This window comes from Marmota marmota, unplaced genomic scaffold (genome assembly GCF_001458135.2).
Source record: "Marmota marmota marmota unplaced genomic scaffold, marMar, whole genome shotgun sequence".
Classification (NCBI taxonomy): domain Eukaryota; kingdom Metazoa; phylum Chordata; class Mammalia; order Rodentia; family Sciuridae; genus Marmota; species Marmota marmota.
Genome location: NW_025999863.1, coordinates 3,769,367 through 3,787,510, shown reverse-complemented (window position 1 = coordinate 3,787,510; position 18,144 = coordinate 3,769,367). Strand labels below are relative to the sequence as shown.

At 51.8% G+C, this 18,144-nt stretch overlaps 1 protein-coding gene across 4 annotated transcripts in view; it reads left to right on the top strand.

The window, feature by feature from the left end:
- The first annotated feature begins 5,276 nt into the window (after positions 1-5,276).
- The window catches only part of Rfx2 (regulatory factor X2), an 83,492-nt gene continuing 70,624 nt past the window's right edge, over positions 5,277-18,144 (top strand). For 3 of the 4 annotated variants that reach the window (XM_048812567.1, XM_015503663.2, XM_015503662.2), the window contains exon 1: positions 5,277-5,468. The gene's annotated coding sequence lies outside the window, so the exon portion shown is untranslated. Of the gene's footprint in view, positions 5,469-8,980; positions 10,853-18,144 lie in introns of all 4 variants that reach the window. The other variant, XM_048812566.1, reaches the window with a different exon arrangement.

Below are 18,144 nucleotides of genomic sequence, written 5' to 3'. Positions count from 1 at the left end.
GAGGTGCTGGAAGTTCCATCCTCTTCTGTTTTTAAGACTAGCGTGTGAGCAGTTTGATGCCAATTCTTTAAACATTTGTAGCATTTACCCGTGAAGCCATCTGGTCCTGGGCTTTTTGTGGGAAGGTTTTTAAAAATCACCGTCCCGTTTCTTTGCTTGCTATAGATCTGTTCAGATCCTTTACTTCTTCTTTTGTCATTTTTGGCACTTTGTATCTTTCTAGGAATTTGTTCGTTTCATTTATGCGACTTATTGGTTACTGGGTGTCACTTAGGATATCTAATTTGCTGGTGGACAATGATTCATAGTAGTACTTTATCGTCCTTTTTGTTTCTATAATACAGAGTTTTGCTCTGTAATCTTTCTTGGGTGGGCTGACCTCTCTTTTTTTCCCTTATGTTAGCAATTTGAACCTTCTCTCGTTTCTTTTGTCGGTCAGTCGAATTAAATGTCAATTTTTTGATCTTTTGAAGGAACCAACTCACGGTGTGGTTGTCTATTTGCTTTCTGCCTTGTCTTCCACTCATCTCTACCACTTTCTTGATCGTTTCCTCCATGCTGCTAACTTTGGGTCTAGTTCACTCTTCTTTTTCCATTTTCTTAAGCTGGAAATTGACTTCAGACCTTGCTTTACTAAGCTGGGTTTTTTTTTTAATATTTATTTTTTTGTTTTAGGTGGACACAATATCTTTATTTATTTTTAAGTGGTGCTGAGGATCGAACCCAGTGCCTTGCGCATACCAGGCGAGCGTGCTACCACTTGAGCCACATCCCCAGCCCCTAACCTGGGTTTTTACAACGGAAAAATTTCCTCCTCAGTAGCTGCATCCCATCAATCTTGGCATGTTGGGTTTTGTTTCGTTCATTTCAAAGTGTTTTCTAATTTATCTCATGATTTTGCCTTGAAGACAGTGGGTTTTGCCCATTTTAAGTGGTTAAGAAATGTCTCAAAGCTGTGCTTCTGGAGGGCTGAAGATCAGTTGGGGCACATTACATTGGGGTGACATGGGGCGCCAGGCGGCTGGGAAGTGTTCTAGTGTGTGCTCGTGGGTGCTCTGGGTCTTACTACGTGGTTTGGTTTAGAAGGAGGCATTTCTGTATTCACCCAGTGTTTCCCACAGAAGAAATTGCAAAGGCAAAATTCATGTTGTAGTCGGATTGTTTCTGATGACTGTCGCCCCGAGGTATCCATCCATGGCTGCCCCATCCACCGGTGCTCGAGTTCCTTATATTAAGGGGCACAGTGCTGGCCTGGAACACCCATCCTGCTGTAGACTCACAATCAGACCTTATACAATTCCAATGCCATGTGCATCGTTGTTATGTGGCATTGATGAAAAATGACAAATAAAAAGTCTATACCTGCTCAGTACAGGTGTCACCCTCAGAGGCCCGTGTGGGTGACACAAGGACACTATGGGCAGGATGCTCCGATGCTGAGCGCCAGAGGGAGACCAGGCACCCGTGAGTGGTGGGGGGCTGCCGCGGTTCTGCCCACACTTCGCTTCTTAGACTTGGACCCCGAGTAGAGCTCAGTGCATGGAAAATTCAAGCTTTGGGGAACATTCTGGAATCTTTCCCCTCAAACATTTTCTCCTGGTAGTTGGTCAAATCCCTGAATGTGGAACCCTCAGAGGGCAAGGGCCAGCTGACTATATCCATCACATGGGGACAAACATGTGTTTCCCAAACAAGTGATCTTGTAGACTGCTGTCCCAAGCAGCTACCCCTGCCCCACCTTAAAACCTTATCCCTGTCCCCCACATCTGCTCCATGACAATGTTCTCCAACACGTATCCCCAGTCCACTCACCACGTCCACCCCCACTGCCAGGAGATCCATCCGTCTCTGTCACTTAAACTCTCCTGGAAGATGGGGAAATCGAGTTAGCAAACCACTCATAGCATTTTAATTAAAATGAAAGAGGAAAGAAACTATCAGAGTCCACCCTCCCAAGCAGTGCTCCAACTGAGCTTTTAAAATCCCCCACCAGATGCCATTTCCCCCTGCTTGAAACCTAAAACACTGGCTTCCAGACCGACAGGGGCTCCTGCCCACGGCCTGAGCCTCCTGCCACCTCCCTCGCTCGCCACGCTGCCCGCTCACAGCCCTCCTCCTCTCACTCGGGTCTACACCTCCAAGGACCTGCTCCCGGTCCTTCCACACGAGTTTCCACCCAGGGATTTTGAATTCAAAATTGTCTTCTCTCGTTCATCATTATCGCAGCTGTGGTTCAAATGTCATCTCTTCAGGGAGGCCTAGGGTGACAGACTCTTCCCACTTTGTCTGGGGATTTCCCAGTTTTAGAGCTGAAAGGCCCATGACCTGGAAAACCCCTCATTTTCAGGCCAAATAAGATGGTTGATCTCCCTAGAGAGGTCATCCTTGGCTGCTCTGTCTAGGATAAGCTGCACCCACTCACCATCCCCGAATCACTATCTCACCTTTCCTATAAGCATGTGAATAAAAAAATAGTACTTTATTTACAGCAGTGTCTTTAAATTAGTAGGCAATTCGTGTTTTTTGCCAGAATTAATAATTGAGTGAAAGGAACTAATTACTGAGGTCTGCTTAAGTTTAAGACTCACTCACATGAAAATCTGCAAGAAGCCACCATTATAAGATGGGGAAATCAAGTTAGCAAACCACTAGTAACTTTTAATTAAAATGAAATAGAAAAGAAACTATCAGAGTACATTAGTGTATTAGTTCACTTTCTGTTGCTATTACAAAATACCCAAGGCTGGATAACTTATAAACAAAAGAGGTTTATTTAGCTCACAGTTGTGGAAGCTGAAAGTCCAAGATCAATGTGCTCCATTTATTTGTTCAGCCCCTGGTGATGGTTCCCCTTGGCTGCATCATGAGGGTGGATGGCATAATGGCAGATGGCATTGTGACAGGAGCACATGTGGGAGAGAGAGAGATTACATGGCAATGGAAGAATCCAGAGAGCAACTTCCTCTTCTAAGAACACCTGATTCACTCTGAGATCAGCATCAATCTCTTTCAAGGGCAGCACCTCAGTGACCTAAGAAGCCCACTTTTTAAAGGTTCTGCCACTTTCCAGCATCATCACACTGAGGACCTAGCCTCCCGCATGTGAATCCTTGGGGAACACACTCAAACCAATTCCAAACCACATCTCAGTCCACAGAGATGACCGAAAGGGTACAATTGGAGCGGAACACAAAGTTTGTCTTTTCTTATGTGCACTTTTGTCTGCACGGAGCATTTGTTTCAGTTGCAGATGTGCTTGTGTGGCTGGTCTCTGAGTGGACCGTCTTTGCTGCTGTGTAGTGCAGTCAAGCCATCCTTCTAGTGGTCAAGAGTGGCGCTTAGGGTCTGGGAATGTGGTTCAGGGTAAAGCCCTTGCCTTGCATGTGAAAAGACCCCAGGTTAGATCCCCAGCACTGGCAAGGAAACAAACAAAGCCCACTGAACAAAAGAAGCGTGGAATTTGGTGCTAAGATTCGGGGGTTTGAATCCTTTACAAATTGTTTGACATTGGGCAAATTTTCTCACTTTTTCCTGGGCCTCAGATTCTAGATCTGTAAAGTGGGGATAATACCCAGGGCTTTTCTCAGGATGTGAGTGTAAAATTTAATGAGGTAGCATATGAAGAAGACTCCTGGAAACAGCTGATACTAATACGACCCTCTGAATGGCTGTGTCTGAGGCCTGCCTCTTCCCAGAGCCTGCCTTTTTCTCACAGAGTTCCAGCTCCTTCTCCTAAAATCTTGAACCTGTTTCTTTATTTATTCTGTTTACTGTCAATGCCCCCCACCCCCGAAATAAAGACCCCATGAGGTCCCATTGTTGTGTTCACAGCTGAACCTACTACCTTGAGGAAGGCAGTAAAGGGCCAGACAGGAAATAGTTTAGGCTGCGCTAATGCTCTATGGTCTTTGTCCAACCTCCCAATAATCCATTTCTCTGCCCCTACGGTATCCAAGTATTTCTCCACATTGCGCAAAGGAATGCACAGGGCTGTGTTCCAATAAAACTTTATTTATAAACAGAAGCAGACCCAGCGTGACCTGAGGCTACAGTTTGCCCATCTTCATGTTACAGAGGCCTGCCACAAAATTCAGGCAGCCAGACGCCCCCCTCTACACCCCCGATTCTTGCAATTGGGCCAGATGAGTTCAGACACCTGCTCAGAGTAACAAGCATGAGTTTATTAGAAGGAATGGGGGACACTCAAAGGAGAGCATGGGTCCTCCCAGAGAGTACAGGGATGGAGCACCCCTTCTGCCTTCCAGTTTTAGGGGGTGGGGGGTCCAGGGAGGTTTCCAGGGAGTCCCCCCAGGTCCATCTTTGACTGACATCATAGGAACCACAAGGCCGGCCTCCAGGGGAGGCTGGCTGGAGCTCAGGGAGTTGGAGTCTTTAAGGAAATTTGGTCCCCCATTTTTGCCTCAATTTCCTGCCCCCTTAATGGTTTGTTACCCTCTGAACAGCCCTCAGCAAGCTCTGTTTGTGACACTCTTGATATTTTGGTTGCCAGGGTGATTGGGGGTTGTGACAGTTGAGGTGACAAGGGAGGGTCCAGGCCACCTGGTGGAGTGTGATAGGATCTTGGAACAATAGTCTTTCTTAAGGGGGTGTAATGAGCTGGGGAGGTTTGATGAGACCAAGTCCCCAGCCTCCCAGGGCTTGCTTGTCAGATAAGGCTCCCTGTGGCTTCCAGCCGCCCTCCATTGTCCCTCCTTGCTCGCCTGGCTACCTAACACTTAAACTAGTTGAAAATTCTGGATTCAATAAAAATAAAATACAGCCTTCTATAGTTTTCACACGCCACCAAAAATTCTATTGATTTGTTTTTAAACCATGTTAAAAACATCTCTTAAAATTCACAACTTATGAGCCATAAAAAACAGCGAGCCAAAGTTTGCTGACCCCAGGCCAAGCTGTGCCTACATGTGGGACATTCCGCCTGTGCATAAACCAAAGCCCCGTGTGCCGGCAAACACCGACCTTCCCCCAGGACGGGCCACCAACCCGGCCCGCGCGAGCCTCCCCTTTGCCAACCCTCCCAGCCGCGCGCGCCTCCCGCCAGGCCCCGCCCTTCTTCGTGGCTATTGGCCCGGCCTCGCCCTCTTTCTCGATGGGGAACGCCCCCCGCGATAGGCACTTCATGCATCCAATAGGACTCCGCAGGGCCTCGCGCTCCGCCCCTTGCCCGTTGGAGGCGGGTGTGGGCGGTCCGTTGAGGGGGTGGGGCGTGGAGCCTGGTAACCGTTGCCGGTAACAACGCCCCGCCCCGTCGCGGCCGGCGGGCGGGCGGGGCGAGGCAGCCCGGCGGGCGGGCGGCGGGAGCCGGAGGAGGAGCGGCCGCCGCCGCCACCGCCGCCGCCATAGAGACTGTAGCCGTGGAGACTGTTACTTACCAACGGGGACCAACACGCAGCAGCCGCCGCCGCCGCCGCGGGAGCCGCTGCCCGAACTCCCGGCCCGAACTCCAGGTGACCGATGCGACCATCCGGGAAGTGCAGGGACCCCGCCCGGGGGGCCGGGGATCGGGGAGAGCACCCCGCCGAGCACCCGGAGCGCCCGGGACTGCGCACCCGGGACCCGCCTCCGCGCCCCGGTCCCCACGCGCCGCTGAGTTTGGGGGTCCCTAGCGACGCCCCCTCCCTCTTTTTAGCAGTCTCGGCGAGGTGGGAACCCGTCGCCTCACTTTTTACCAAACTTCCTGGGGTGCGGCCGCCCGGGGACCCTCGGCCAGCTTTGGGCTCCCCATTAGGGGCCGAGGACCCGTCACTCTTCTCCCCGCACCCAGAGCCGGGAGCGGGACCGCGGGCAACTTACCCGGGACGCTTTCCCTCCCAGGCCTCGCAAATTGGGGGCGATCGGAGAGTCCTCTGCCGTTTACTCCCAAAAGTTCTGAAATCGGGGCACCCCTTGGGGCCCCTCTCTCTTTCAGTCTCACACTCCCCGAACTGGGGGTCCTGGAAGGCGCCGTTTTCGTTTATGCCCCAGTTCCTGGATTTGAAGTGTCCAGGGACCCCTTTCCCTTGGACCCCCGAGACATACTGATTTCGGGGCAGCCCTGGAACCCGCTTCTCGCACTTTGCGCAGAAAAGTCGGCGTGCTGGCTCTGGGAGAGCCCCTCCTGCCCTGCTCGCGGTGAGACCCCAGCCCTNGGTGCTTCCCACGCCTCCCACGGAGTCTCCGCTCACACCCGCGGCTCCCCTATTGGGACCTACAAGGAAGCGGAAAAGTTCACCGATCACCGAAGTGGATTTTTTTTTGAGTCTTAATAGTTAGTGCAGGAGCCCGAGTGCTGGCGCGCCTTCCCGGCCGCGCGGCGCGGTGCGAGCGTCGGTGGTGAGACCCACCCTCGCCCGCGCCCGGCGCTCGGCGCCCCGCGCCGCGCTAGTTCCTCTCCGGCGCTGCCCGGGAGAAGCCGCGGCGCCTGCTGCCTGTCGCTCGCTCGCGCCGCCGGCTACAGAGCTGGGTTTCGCAGTCCTGGGGGCTCGTTCAGGGGCCCCGGGCCCCAGCTGTCCCGCCACTTGGGCGGGAGGCGGTGGTTCGCTTTCTTATTTTAACCTCGCTCTGCAGGAATGGAGAAGGGACCGGGCAGAGTTTGGTCAGTCCCGAGCACGAGCCCAGGGCTTCTGCCTATCCCCGGGACCTCATTCCTATTTGGGATGTTTTTAGTACCCTCCCCCACTATTTTCTTGCTTTGCGCTGTGAACTGTCAGCGCAGGATTTAGTGAGGTTTCCCCCTCCCAATCGGATTGGCTCTGAAGATCCAAAGTTAATCAAGGTTTTGCTGGAGGTTCATGATCAGTTTCAGGGAACTTCCCCACAAAGTGCTGCTGCTGCTGCGCCTTCTGCGCGTTCCTCCTAAATACGTACAGGGATTATGTGTCAAACAAAATGTTAGAAGTGAAGGTGAATTAAACACACTTTCAGGCCAATAATCATGACGCAAAACCTCAATAGGAACTTTTTTTTAGTTTTGCCTATCTGTACTGTCCAGATGTTCTTCTCTTTTTGTTTCGTGCTCTGAAGCAGTGTGAAAGTTTAGACAGACAGATATGCATGTGTGTATATGTGTGTGTATATGTATATTATTATATGAAGATTCTTACCCTGTCCTTCTGGATGTGACTACCTCCTGTTTCTCCCAGTCAAAGACTTGCATTGACCTGAAAATAACCCTGGAAATGGCCGCTCACCTATTCTGCTCCCTGAGAAGCAAGAGTTGTCGGGTGAGAGCCCCTAGGAGAGGAATTTGATTTCCTCTGTCACTAGGGCTCCTTCATCCACAGGCTGGGCCACACTTTGGTGGGGGTTAATGATGGAAAAGCTACCACTGTTACTTGATCCTGTGTAGCTCCACTGTTCCTGCCGGGAACAGATTCAGAAATAGTCTGCCCCTGCAGCATGAGCCGTACTGAATCATTTCACCCTTGAGATGTGCCTCTACAAACCACTGAGCCTGGGAGGAGAGGGACAGAGTCATTAATTACTTCAAGTAACAGGATATTCAGTGAAGTTGGCTTTCTGGGCAAAAGGCACATGTTACCTTTAAAAGTATTGGTAGTGCTGTTTTTCATCTCTTGATGGTGTTTATTACCCAAGTGCTAATAGGATGGATCTGTGCACCAGAAATACCACACTGGGGAATGGTTTCTCTGGGTCTCCTTCCTTAGATCTGATTTTGAGTTTCATATTAGAGTTATAATTAATAGTAATATTTAATTAATTTAAACTTAATTAATATTGTAATTGAGTAAAAAAATCTGAGAATACTTGTGAGATTTTTATATGAGTAGTGTTTCTTTTGCTTATAAAATTCTAGGACTGGTAGGAACCACATCTTATATGTTAGTTTTTAATTAACTGAAGGGTGACAGCTTCTTTATATAATGCACCCCATGCCCACCTACTTATTTGTAAATTATGAAACTTTCTAAAAAGCAAAGGGAAGTTCCCAGAGAGACCATCTCACTTCTTGGGACCCTCAGCAATTGGAAGAGTCGTCAGCACCATTCCCCGACAGTGTCCAAGTTGCAGGGTCCTCTGCACTCCCATGAAGACACATCCAGATTTCTGCCCTAAATTATAGGACTATTTGCATGAAACGGAGTGGAGAAGGATCATAAGTGAAGTCATATCAGTTCAGGTCAGGTTTTGTCATCAGATGAGTCTGTATCAATTTGTTTTAAAATTTCCCAGTGTTCAGGTCAGATTTCTGTAAGGGGCCGTGGACTTGTTTAGAAAGTTGCTTTGGTTTTAGTTTCATATTATTTCATATTCTGCCTCCTCCAGAATTTCAGTGGGGATTAACCCTCCAGGCCACACTCTCACAGCATGTGCCTAGCGTAGCGGACGCACTTGATTCATTAAACGGACTGCAGAGTGACGGTGGATGGCATGTGTGTCAGGGTTAGAGAAATCTGAAGACCACCACATGCTTCTTGGACACCCCAAGATCAGCAAAGAATTCTTATAGAAAATAAAATGGAGAACTTTAGGAAAGGAAGACCAGAATGGCGAGGGTTTGTGGGCTAGGGAAGGAAAAGGAAAGGGGGAGAAGGGCCCGGGAGAACCCCGAGAGGCTCTGGAGGGAGTTCCTGCCAGAAAGCCCCAACCGGCTCAGGATGCTCTCCCTGCCCAGTGTCCGTGCGGCTGCCTGCTGGGCAGTCCAGGCGGATTCTGCAGCCAAGCTGAGCTCACCACAGTCCCCCCAAACCTGCCCCCACCTTAGTAAATTTTAACAACTTGCTTCTCTCAGTTGCTCACATCAAAACCCTGAAGTCAATCTTGGCTCCTTTCTCCTGGGCTATCGTATCCTGTCCACTGTCCCTTAACCAGGTCTCACCACTTCTCCTGGCAGTCCTGGTTCAAGCCACCAGGAGGGTCCTGTGCAGGTGATGCCTTCGGTGGCCTGTGGCAGTCCATCCTCAGCCCAGAAGGTGTTCATCTGAGGGGGTCATATTCATTCCTATTTTCTATTCTTCAGCTCAAACCTGTCCAGTCAGTGGCTCTCACCTCAACATGGAGCAAAAACCAAAGTCACCCTCATTCCCCAGTCAGTGCCTCCGTGACCTGACCTTTGACCTCCCTTGCATTGCTGGCCTCTCAGAAACCCAGCACCTGCAAAGTCCTTGCCCAGGAACTGGGAGGGCTCGCTGCCTCCACGCCCCATCCCAGATGTCATTGGCCACTCACTCAGAAATGACGGTGCACTCGGCCTCCCTCCCTCTTCCTCGTCTCCGTGGTGTTCGACACTGTGCAGTCGGCCTGCTTATTTTGTCATCACCACCCTCGTGAGACTGTCAGCCTGGTGGGGGCAGCAGTTTCTGTACCTTCTGCATCCCCAGGGCTGAGAACAGCCCTGGCCCAGTAACAAGTGGTTTCCTGCCTGCCTGCAAGGACAGCCCCTGTGGAGTGGAGAGTGGCTCCTCAGGGACCACGAAAGCCACCGCTGAGACTTGGCAGAGCTCAGACTGGATGAATGAGGGCCGAGAGAAGGAAGGAAGAGCTAGTTCCTCAGCTCCCACCTCACAGGGGGTGAAAGGTTGGAGTGCGGCAGGAGGGTTAAACTGGGAGAGGCAGGGACTATGAATCAGTAGCGATAGCTTACGTGGCTGCTATGGTAGAAATAGTTTCTGTCGACCACCTAGCACAGGGCTTGGCACCTACAAGGTGCTCAGGAAGCCTGTGGTTATAATGACTAAGTAATAAGGGGCCTGGGATTGTCCATTTGTGATTGGATTTCCTGACTACTACCGGATGCTGAGGATGCATTCAGGAAGGACGTCCTGCTGGATTGCATGTGGACCTCGTGCGGTCTGTTTTAAGGTAGGAAATGCCTGAAGTTAATCTAGGAATTTAGTGGACAAACACATCCCTTTGCAAGGGTGAGTGCTGGCAGGAGCTCCAACAACAACACAGCAGCGTGAATTCCACATCATGGTCATCGTGTGAGGCCCGTCTGAAGTCAGTCCCGAGGTCCAGGGCAGCTCTACGGCAGAACTTATAGATGAGAACGTTTCAAAACTGTTTCCCTTCTGTTATCACTGCTCTTCAACGCCAGCACGGTTGGCATCTGGAAGCGTGCCATCTGGAGACGAGGACTGGGCCGGTCTCCGTGCGAGGCCTTGAGCCAGGCCCGCAGGAGCGGGCGGCCGCGGGGCTGCACCTGGCTCTTCTCCGCGAGGCTGCATTCCTGTTCCGTGATGCACGGTCCTGCAGGTCTTGACACTGCTGGGCAGGGCCTGATTCTCGTTCTCAGTGGCTGTGAATTCTCCGACTTCCCGACAGACGCAGTTGACTGCCTGCAGCTGGTTCCATGTGAGTGGGTTTCGGAGCCATGGATCACTTCCCACCTGCCAGGTTCACGTCCTAAACGGAAGACGTCATAAAGCCATTAAAACAGGGAGAACTGACATGCAGTGGCCCAATAGAGTGATTAGTTGTCATTTAAACAAAGCGCAGACGTGCTGCACATGGTGACCCTGTTCCTGTGCGGTCATTTTGGCCGTGTGTGTCTGGGGACTGGGGTGACTCATAAGGAACTTTGCGGATGGTGAACTGAACCAAAACTTGAGGCCACACGACAGTGCCTATGGTGCTGACCAGCCCCCTGCTGTCAGCGAAGCCCTGGAGGTGCTGGCCCTGTGGAGTTGGCGGGGAGAGGCTCCGGCAGGGGCAGGGGCAGCAGGTACCAAGTTCCTGTGGTGGCGGGGAACCAGCTGGGCCCCGGGCAAGGCCTAGAAAGGGGGCTGGTGCCCGTGAGCAGCAGGTGAGAGGAAGGGAGCCGGCAGCTCTCCAAGGCCTCCGTGGCATGAGGAAGGTTTGGATGCTCTTCTGGGTCTGATTTAGACATCTGGTAGGTTTGGCCCTTGTGTAGGTGTCCAGGGGAGGAGCACAGCCACCGCTGCAGCTCTGGTGCCGACCTCCGCCTTGCGTCCATCGCTCACAGCTCCCGCCCTCTTCCAGTCAGGCCCTGTCCAGTGAGGTGACAATGTCTCCACAGCACAGCAGGTGCTCTCAGGAGGGAGGCCAGCTCTGTCTGCAGGGGTCGGGAAAGCCGCGAAGGAGGGCGTGGCTTGAGCTGCATCTGGGGACAGTGGATGTGGTCAGGTTCTGGGAATCTGCAAGCAGTTCCTAGTGCAAGTACAGAGCCCACGGGAGGTGAGGCTAGAGAGAGGGGACCCAGAGACGGGGCAGGACCGTCGTCTAAGCAGGGCTCGGTAAAACTCTCTCCGCTGGATCCAGCCCCGGCCTGTCTGCAGGAGTGAAGTTTTGTTGGCACCCTGCCACGCCCATCCACTTACATATCCTGTCTGTCTGTGTTTACGCCGCGATGACAGGGTTGAGTATTTGCGACAGAAACAGAATGTGGCCTGCAGAGCCTGAGATATTTACAGTCTGGCCCACCCCCTGGCTAGCCCGGGGATTTGCCTGTGTTGCTGGCTCAGAGGCCCTGGCCATGCCGCTGTGGGATCGGGCAGGCCTGCAGCAGAGGCGCTGGGAGGCTGCAGGTGAATGCAGGGGATGGTGGTGAGGCCTTCTGAGAAGCACAGTGGCGGGGAGGTGCAGAGCTGCGTGTGGGACCTGGGACTCTCTCATTGGCCATGGAGGAGCCCAGGCCATGCCCACGTGCCTGCCTTAGGGGTTGGCCAAGCTGGGCTCTTCAGTGAGTGGGGAACATGGAGACACTGGTTTGGGGCAGGGGGAGGCGATGAGTGCAGTCCTGTACTTGGCGAGTCTGAGATGCTAGTGAGACCGGCAGGGGGACCGTCCTCCAGGAGGGAGCTGGATGTTGGTGCTTGTAGCTGGGGGGCGGCCAGGCTGGGGGTCAAGCTGCAGGAGATGTCAGCAGGTAATAGGTCATTTCAGTCATGAAGTGGGTGAGGTCACCAACAAAGAGAGTGGAGAGTCGGGAGAGAAGGCCAAGGACAGTGCCATCGAGACTCAAGGAACAAGCAGCTGTAGAAGAGTCGGGAGGAAAGTTGTTGCGTTTTATTTTATTTTTATTTTTTAGTTGTAGTTGGACATAATACCTTTCTTTCACGTATTTATTTTTATGTGGTGCTGAGGATGGAACTCGGGGTCTCACATGCGAGGCGAGGGCTCTACCGCTGAGCCACAACCCCAGCCCCAGCGTGTTTTATTTTTAATTATAGCAAAATGACATCCCGGTGACCGTCTTAACCCTGGTGAAGTTGCAGCTCAGGGGCAGTGAGCACCTTCACACTGTGCAGCCCTCCCTCTCCAGAGGCTCTCCCCTCCCCAGTGAAGCTCCGCCCCTCAGCACTAGTCCCCGCCCCCAGCCCTGCTCCCACCCTGCTGCTTCGGCCTCTGTGGATGTGAGTCTAGGGACCGCCTGTGGGTGGAGTCCTGCAAGGTGTGTCCCCTGATGTCTGGCTTATTCCACTGAGCACAATGTCCTCAGGGCCCGGCCACGAGGTAGCAGGCATCAGAATTTCCTTACCTTTTAAGACTAAATGACATTTCAGCGCCCGGCTGGACCACAGGCGTATCTGTCCACGGACGTGGCACTGTTTCCCCCTCCGGCTGCCCTGAGTCGGGCTGGACAGAGGAGCTCTGAAGGACTGTGGATGGAGGGAGAGCCGGGGAGGCAGCTGGGAAGGCCAGGGCGGAGATGACCCCAAAGACCCGGCGCCAGCAACATCGAAGACTGGCGGAGCCTGGAAAGATGGGACTTGGGCAAGTGCGGGTTAAAAAAGGATCCTGTCCTCAAAAAAAGGCAGAAGGTCTGGATCATGAGCACTTGTCTCCCTGGAAACTGTCGAAATCATACGATGATATGGAAGTCCAGGCCTGAAGTTGCAGCAGCACCTAATTACTCTTATTTTTAAAATGTGAGCTGATTATCACTGAGAAACGCTGCTGTGTTTCCAAGAATATGATCTGTTGGGAAGGTGATCTGTGGGGCAAGGCCTTGGTAGGAGTTTCCAGAAAAGTGACCAGCCCACGAAAATGTGTGCCTGCCCTACTCAGGGCCAGCGGGAGCCCAAGGAGAACACCACAGGGCCTTCCCCCCTCTCCTGGCCCCGGGCACCTGCAGACAGAGGCATCGCAATTCCAGACCCACAGACAGTGGGAAAAGAATGTGCTTCCAGTTTTAAAAAGAATTGTTCTTTTCTAAAATAATTCACCGTAGTTGGGACTTCTTTCTGTGAAGACCTTTGTGGGGTCTCCATTTATTCAGCAAATATTTGTTCACCCAAAATACTCACCCTCTGAGGTGCTTATAATTAGCTGAGGCTGTGAGCGTGTCACTGTAGCATCCCGTGGAAAGCGGGGTCGGGGGGAGCAGTGGCTGAAGTTCAGTGACTGATGTTCAGATGCTCAGTGAGGACCAGCAGATGCATCTCAGGAGCATGTGGCCCGTGTAAATCACAGTACAGTTACGGTACAGACCTGTGAGCAGACCTGCACAGAACACCTTCTGGGAGCCTCTGAGGACGCGTGGTGTAGTCCACAACAGGTTTCCCTGGTGGCCGCGCTCACCGAGGACACTGGGCAGGCAGAGGGAAAGCCCCCGCAGCTGGCAGTTCCTTAGTGCACAGCCTGCAGGAGGCGGGACTGAGGTCGGCGAGGCCTCCCCACCTAGGCTTCCTTCCCGCTGCTGGTGTCCTGCCAAGCCCAGCTTCCCTCGTGGTCTAGGTGAGTGGCTCTGGAGTCCTTGCCTTCTGCTGTTGGCTCAGCCCTCCTCTCCTAGAAGCCTCAGTCACCACCACAAGCGCCTGCCATGGCCACTTCCGTCTCTCTGCCATGGCTCCTTTTGCAGCCGGGGCCCCTGCCTCTTGTGAGTCCTGCCTTCCCTCTCCATCTCCTGGCCTTGCCTGGGAGGACAGATGGACACTTCCTCTCTCTACTTTTATCAGCCAGACTTCTGCACTGGCCCCTTTGCTGTGACCACTCAGACAGCTCAGCGTCCAGGGCTCATCTCCGCCCAGCCCCGGCGCCCTTCCCGCCACCTCACCCTTTACTTCTCCCAATAGATGCCAGATCCGAACCAGGTCTAGTGCTGTCCTGTCCCCTCTCTGTGCAGTGTCATCTCTACATTGAAAATCGTGCTCTTAAGACTCTTCTCCAATGTGCTGTCACCTTGGAAACTGGGGTCTTTGTTGGTGAGTTGAGTGGGATTATGTGGGACCAGCACTGGGTCCCCACCACTGCAGGTGGCCCCCAGGGGCCCGATGATTCCTGGTGGAGCAGACTCTTGTGGTACCGTGGGGTGTCGAGCAGCCCCTGCCTCCACCTGCCCAAGGCACATTTCCTCTCCAAACCATGGCTCCCAACTATGTCTCCTGGGTGGAGACAGAGTCACCGCCCACTGGGGACCACTGGACTAATTAGCCAGAAGTGACTGGGACCACAGAAGAGTCACCCCGGCACTCAGCTTTAGTGTCACTATCTTGCTCTGACACACAGCAGTGATATATGCATCTTATTTCCTCTTTTCCACTGTCACAGGCTCTCCCTGCCATCCTTCCCACAGGCCACAGTATGTAGGTGTCACGTGTAACACACGAGGCAGTAAAACGCATGAGCCTGGGTGCTCCCCAGACCTGTGGGGCCCACACCAACTGAGCGTGGCTTTCAGTTTTAACAAAAGAAAAATCCCAATGCCTTCAAATCTCCATGTTTTTGATTCTGTCTAAATTAACATTCCAGCCCTTTCAATATGTTGATTCTTTGACAAAATCCCCAAAGAAATTTTAATCAAAGACCTCTACTGTTAATTGACTTCCTTTTTTTGCCCAGCCAAAATTGCAAGTCAAGTTCTTTTCCAGAAAGTTTGGGGGTCTCGTGGGGGGAGTGGAGTCTTATAATGGAAACGCTGCCTGTCTCATTGCTAGGAGCCGAGTACACAGTGGAGAATATTAAATGCCCAACTCTATGTCTAAGCCAATCCCAGTGGTTTGATTGTCTCTTGTTTGGATTTGGGAGATTTCACTTTTGAAAAAGCTGATTTGGAGCAAATCTAGTGCAATTTCATTAACCAACCGACAGAATTCTCCGTTTTGCTCTGAGGAAAAGCAAGGGTAAGTTGTGTTGTAAACCTTAGTTCTTCCTGTGGCTTGAGCGGTTTGTGAGAGATTTGACGCTCTCTTGACTGCTGGGCCACCCTCAAGAAGTCAGCCCTGTGCCCCCAGCTGTGCCCCAGGAGGAAGCAGAGGTGCAGAGTGGGATCTGCTCCCCAGGACAGGACCAGTCACTTCCCTTCTTTCGGGCCCTCCCAGCAGGGCGCTGGGTAGATCCCTCCCACGTGCTAGGATCTCCAGCCCTCTCTAATGCTCACTGTGGTCACTCAGGATTCACAAGCTCAATGTCAAAGAAAAAGAGCAAGAATGTCCTTGACGGGGTGCTGGAGGCAGCCCAATCAACCAGGAGGCGCTGGGTCAAGGTCACTGCCAGTGTCTCTGATGGTGTGGGAGATGCAGCCCACTGAGGTTCCCCCATCCTGGTCTTAGAGGGTTGGATCGGCCAAGGGCTCACCGCACTGCCCCAGCAGGGAGGGCCTCGATTCCTGAAGTTTCTACCAGGTACCACCGATTTCTCATTTGACTAAGAACAGGCTTCTTACTGGGTGAGGTCTTTTGTTGTTGTTTCACAGTGCTGGGGATCAACCCAGGTCCTCACGCTCGGTGACGTGCCCTACTGCTGACCTACAGCCCCTCCTCAGCTCATTTTTTCCCATTTTTTATTGGTACATTATGATTATGCACAATGGTGAAATTCACTCATGGTGTGACAATATGATTTTCCCCTTTCCCTCTCCTCCTCCTCCTCCCCCTGGCTCTTTTCCTCTACTCCACTGTCTCCCTTAGATTTTCAGGGGCCCCCCGCCCCCTTTCTTTCCTTTTTCCTCTCCAGCTTCCACATATGAGAGAAAACATATGACCCTTAACCTTCTGAATTTGGCTTATTTCGCTTAACATAATGTCCTCAAGTTCCATCCATTTTCCCGCAAATGACATGATTTCATTCTTCATGGCTGAATCAAGCTCCCCTGCATACACACACCGTGTTTTCTTTTTTTTTTTTTTTTAAAAATACTTATTTATTTAATTATTTTTTTAGTTCTCGGCAGACACAACATCTTTTTTTGTATGTGGTGCTGAGGATCGAACCCGGGCCGCACACACGCCAGGCGAGTGCGCTACCGCTTGAGCCACATCCCCAGCCCCACCGTGTTTTCTTTATCCGTCTTCCATCGCAGATACCCAGGCTGGTTCCGTGGTCTGGCTGTAGTGAATTGTGCTGCTGCTGTAAACTGGACAGGCGGGAATCACTGTAGTGCCTGACTGGCACTCTTTTTTTTTTTTTTTAACTTTATATATTTTATTATAACTGGTCCAGTTATAGAACATTAAATTATATAAATAAGTCTCTAATATGTTATCCTTATAAGCCTAGAATTACCATACAACTTTAGTTTGGAGAACACTAGCTTGATATAATGCTCTTTTAAACCTTTTAAAGCTTCTACCTTAAAGACTTGTATACCTGGAAGATATATGAACACATTTAATATACAAAGAAGAGTAGTAGCATTACTGACTGGCACTCTTGAGGATAAATGCAGAGGAGTGAACTGCCATACAATTTCTGCAGTGGTCACAGTGATCTGAGTGTCTTTTTTTTTTTTTTTTTTGGTACCAGGAATTGAATTCAGGGGTGCTTAACCCCTGAGCCACATCCCCAGCCCCTTTTCATATTTTATTTAGAAACAGGGTCTCGCTGAATTGCTTCGGCCTTGTTAAAGTGCTGAGACTCTTTGAACTCATGATCCCCCTTGCCACAGCATCCCAAGCAGCTGCAACTACAGGCCTGAGAGTCATTTTTAATGCAAGTCAAACTCAAAGCTAATACAGAAAATTATTAATACAGAAAAGGTTAATACAGAAAATTATTAGCCAGAAAGAGTATCTTGAGTGGAAGACCTTTAGAACAAATACAGTCACCTCTTGATATTCCAGCCAACTACAGAGGCATAACTTCCTGGATAGTGGAACTCCCTGGAGGATTCCCAGTAGAAACTCTGATAGATACACTTGTACTTTCAGTTGTCTGGCTACAGAGTTCTTAGATAAAATAACCCCCGGCTGTGCCTCTGATCCACATAAGATCTTCTGGGTGGGAGTGGCAGTCCCAGTTCTTGCAGAGGGGGTTGGGCCGTTTGGAAGTAGAAACCCAGCGCAGGTCAGCACTGATCTGTATGAACCCCCGGAGACCCAGCGTGTCCCCCACGGGAAGGCCGAGTGTCCTTCAGGTCTCCAGTGTTCTTCCTGCGAGCAAATGCTTCCCCTTGGTGTACCCAGAGCCGGCGAGGAGGCTCTTCCGGGAAAGGCAGAGAGGGCCTGTCAGCCATAGGTCAGTGCCAGTGGGCAGGGCAGCAGCTCTGCTCTCAGGGACGCAGCCAGATTTTAAAAATTGTCACTGTCAGTGACCAAGGTTAGGTTTGAGAATAAAGGCCACGTGAGCTCACTGCCAGGTGCCTCCCGTGTGCCCGCCGTGCGCGCCCCATTCGTTCCCCTCATCAAGGCGCTGCTCTCTGTGCTTTCCACTCCCGAGTCCAGACATAGTGAATGGAAAATTCCAGAGATAAACAATGCACCGGTTTAGATAAGTTTAATTATGGGATATTGTGATAGTTGTTCTACTTTATGGTCACTGTTAATCTCTGTTCATAACTTACAAACTGCCCCAGGTGCATATAGGAAAACGCGTCGCGTCCGTAGCGTTCAGTGCATCAGCTGCAGGTCTTGGAGCGTGTCCCCTGCAGATATGGAAGGCTACTGTGTTACTTCTAGGCCTTGCCAAATCCCACCCAGCAGGCTCCGGATGACTGTCAGGCCCTTAAGAAGGTGACAATCCTGTAGCTTCAGAGTTGCTGGGTCCCCACGTGGGCACCCCACTGTCCCTGGAAGCCCCAGGTCCCCAGATTCAGCGCCTTGTCTTCCTCCTAGAGGGCAGGCAGGCTCCTGCACTGCCTGGGCTGGGGGGCCAGCTCACCTCGGCCTCCCCCTACCCCGGCTGCCACCTCTGCCAGCACTGGACCCTCTCTGCCCCTCTGCTCTCGAGCGTCTGCCCCTGCATCACTGAGTGTTGGGTTTCGTGCACCCTCGACTGGGCGGTCCA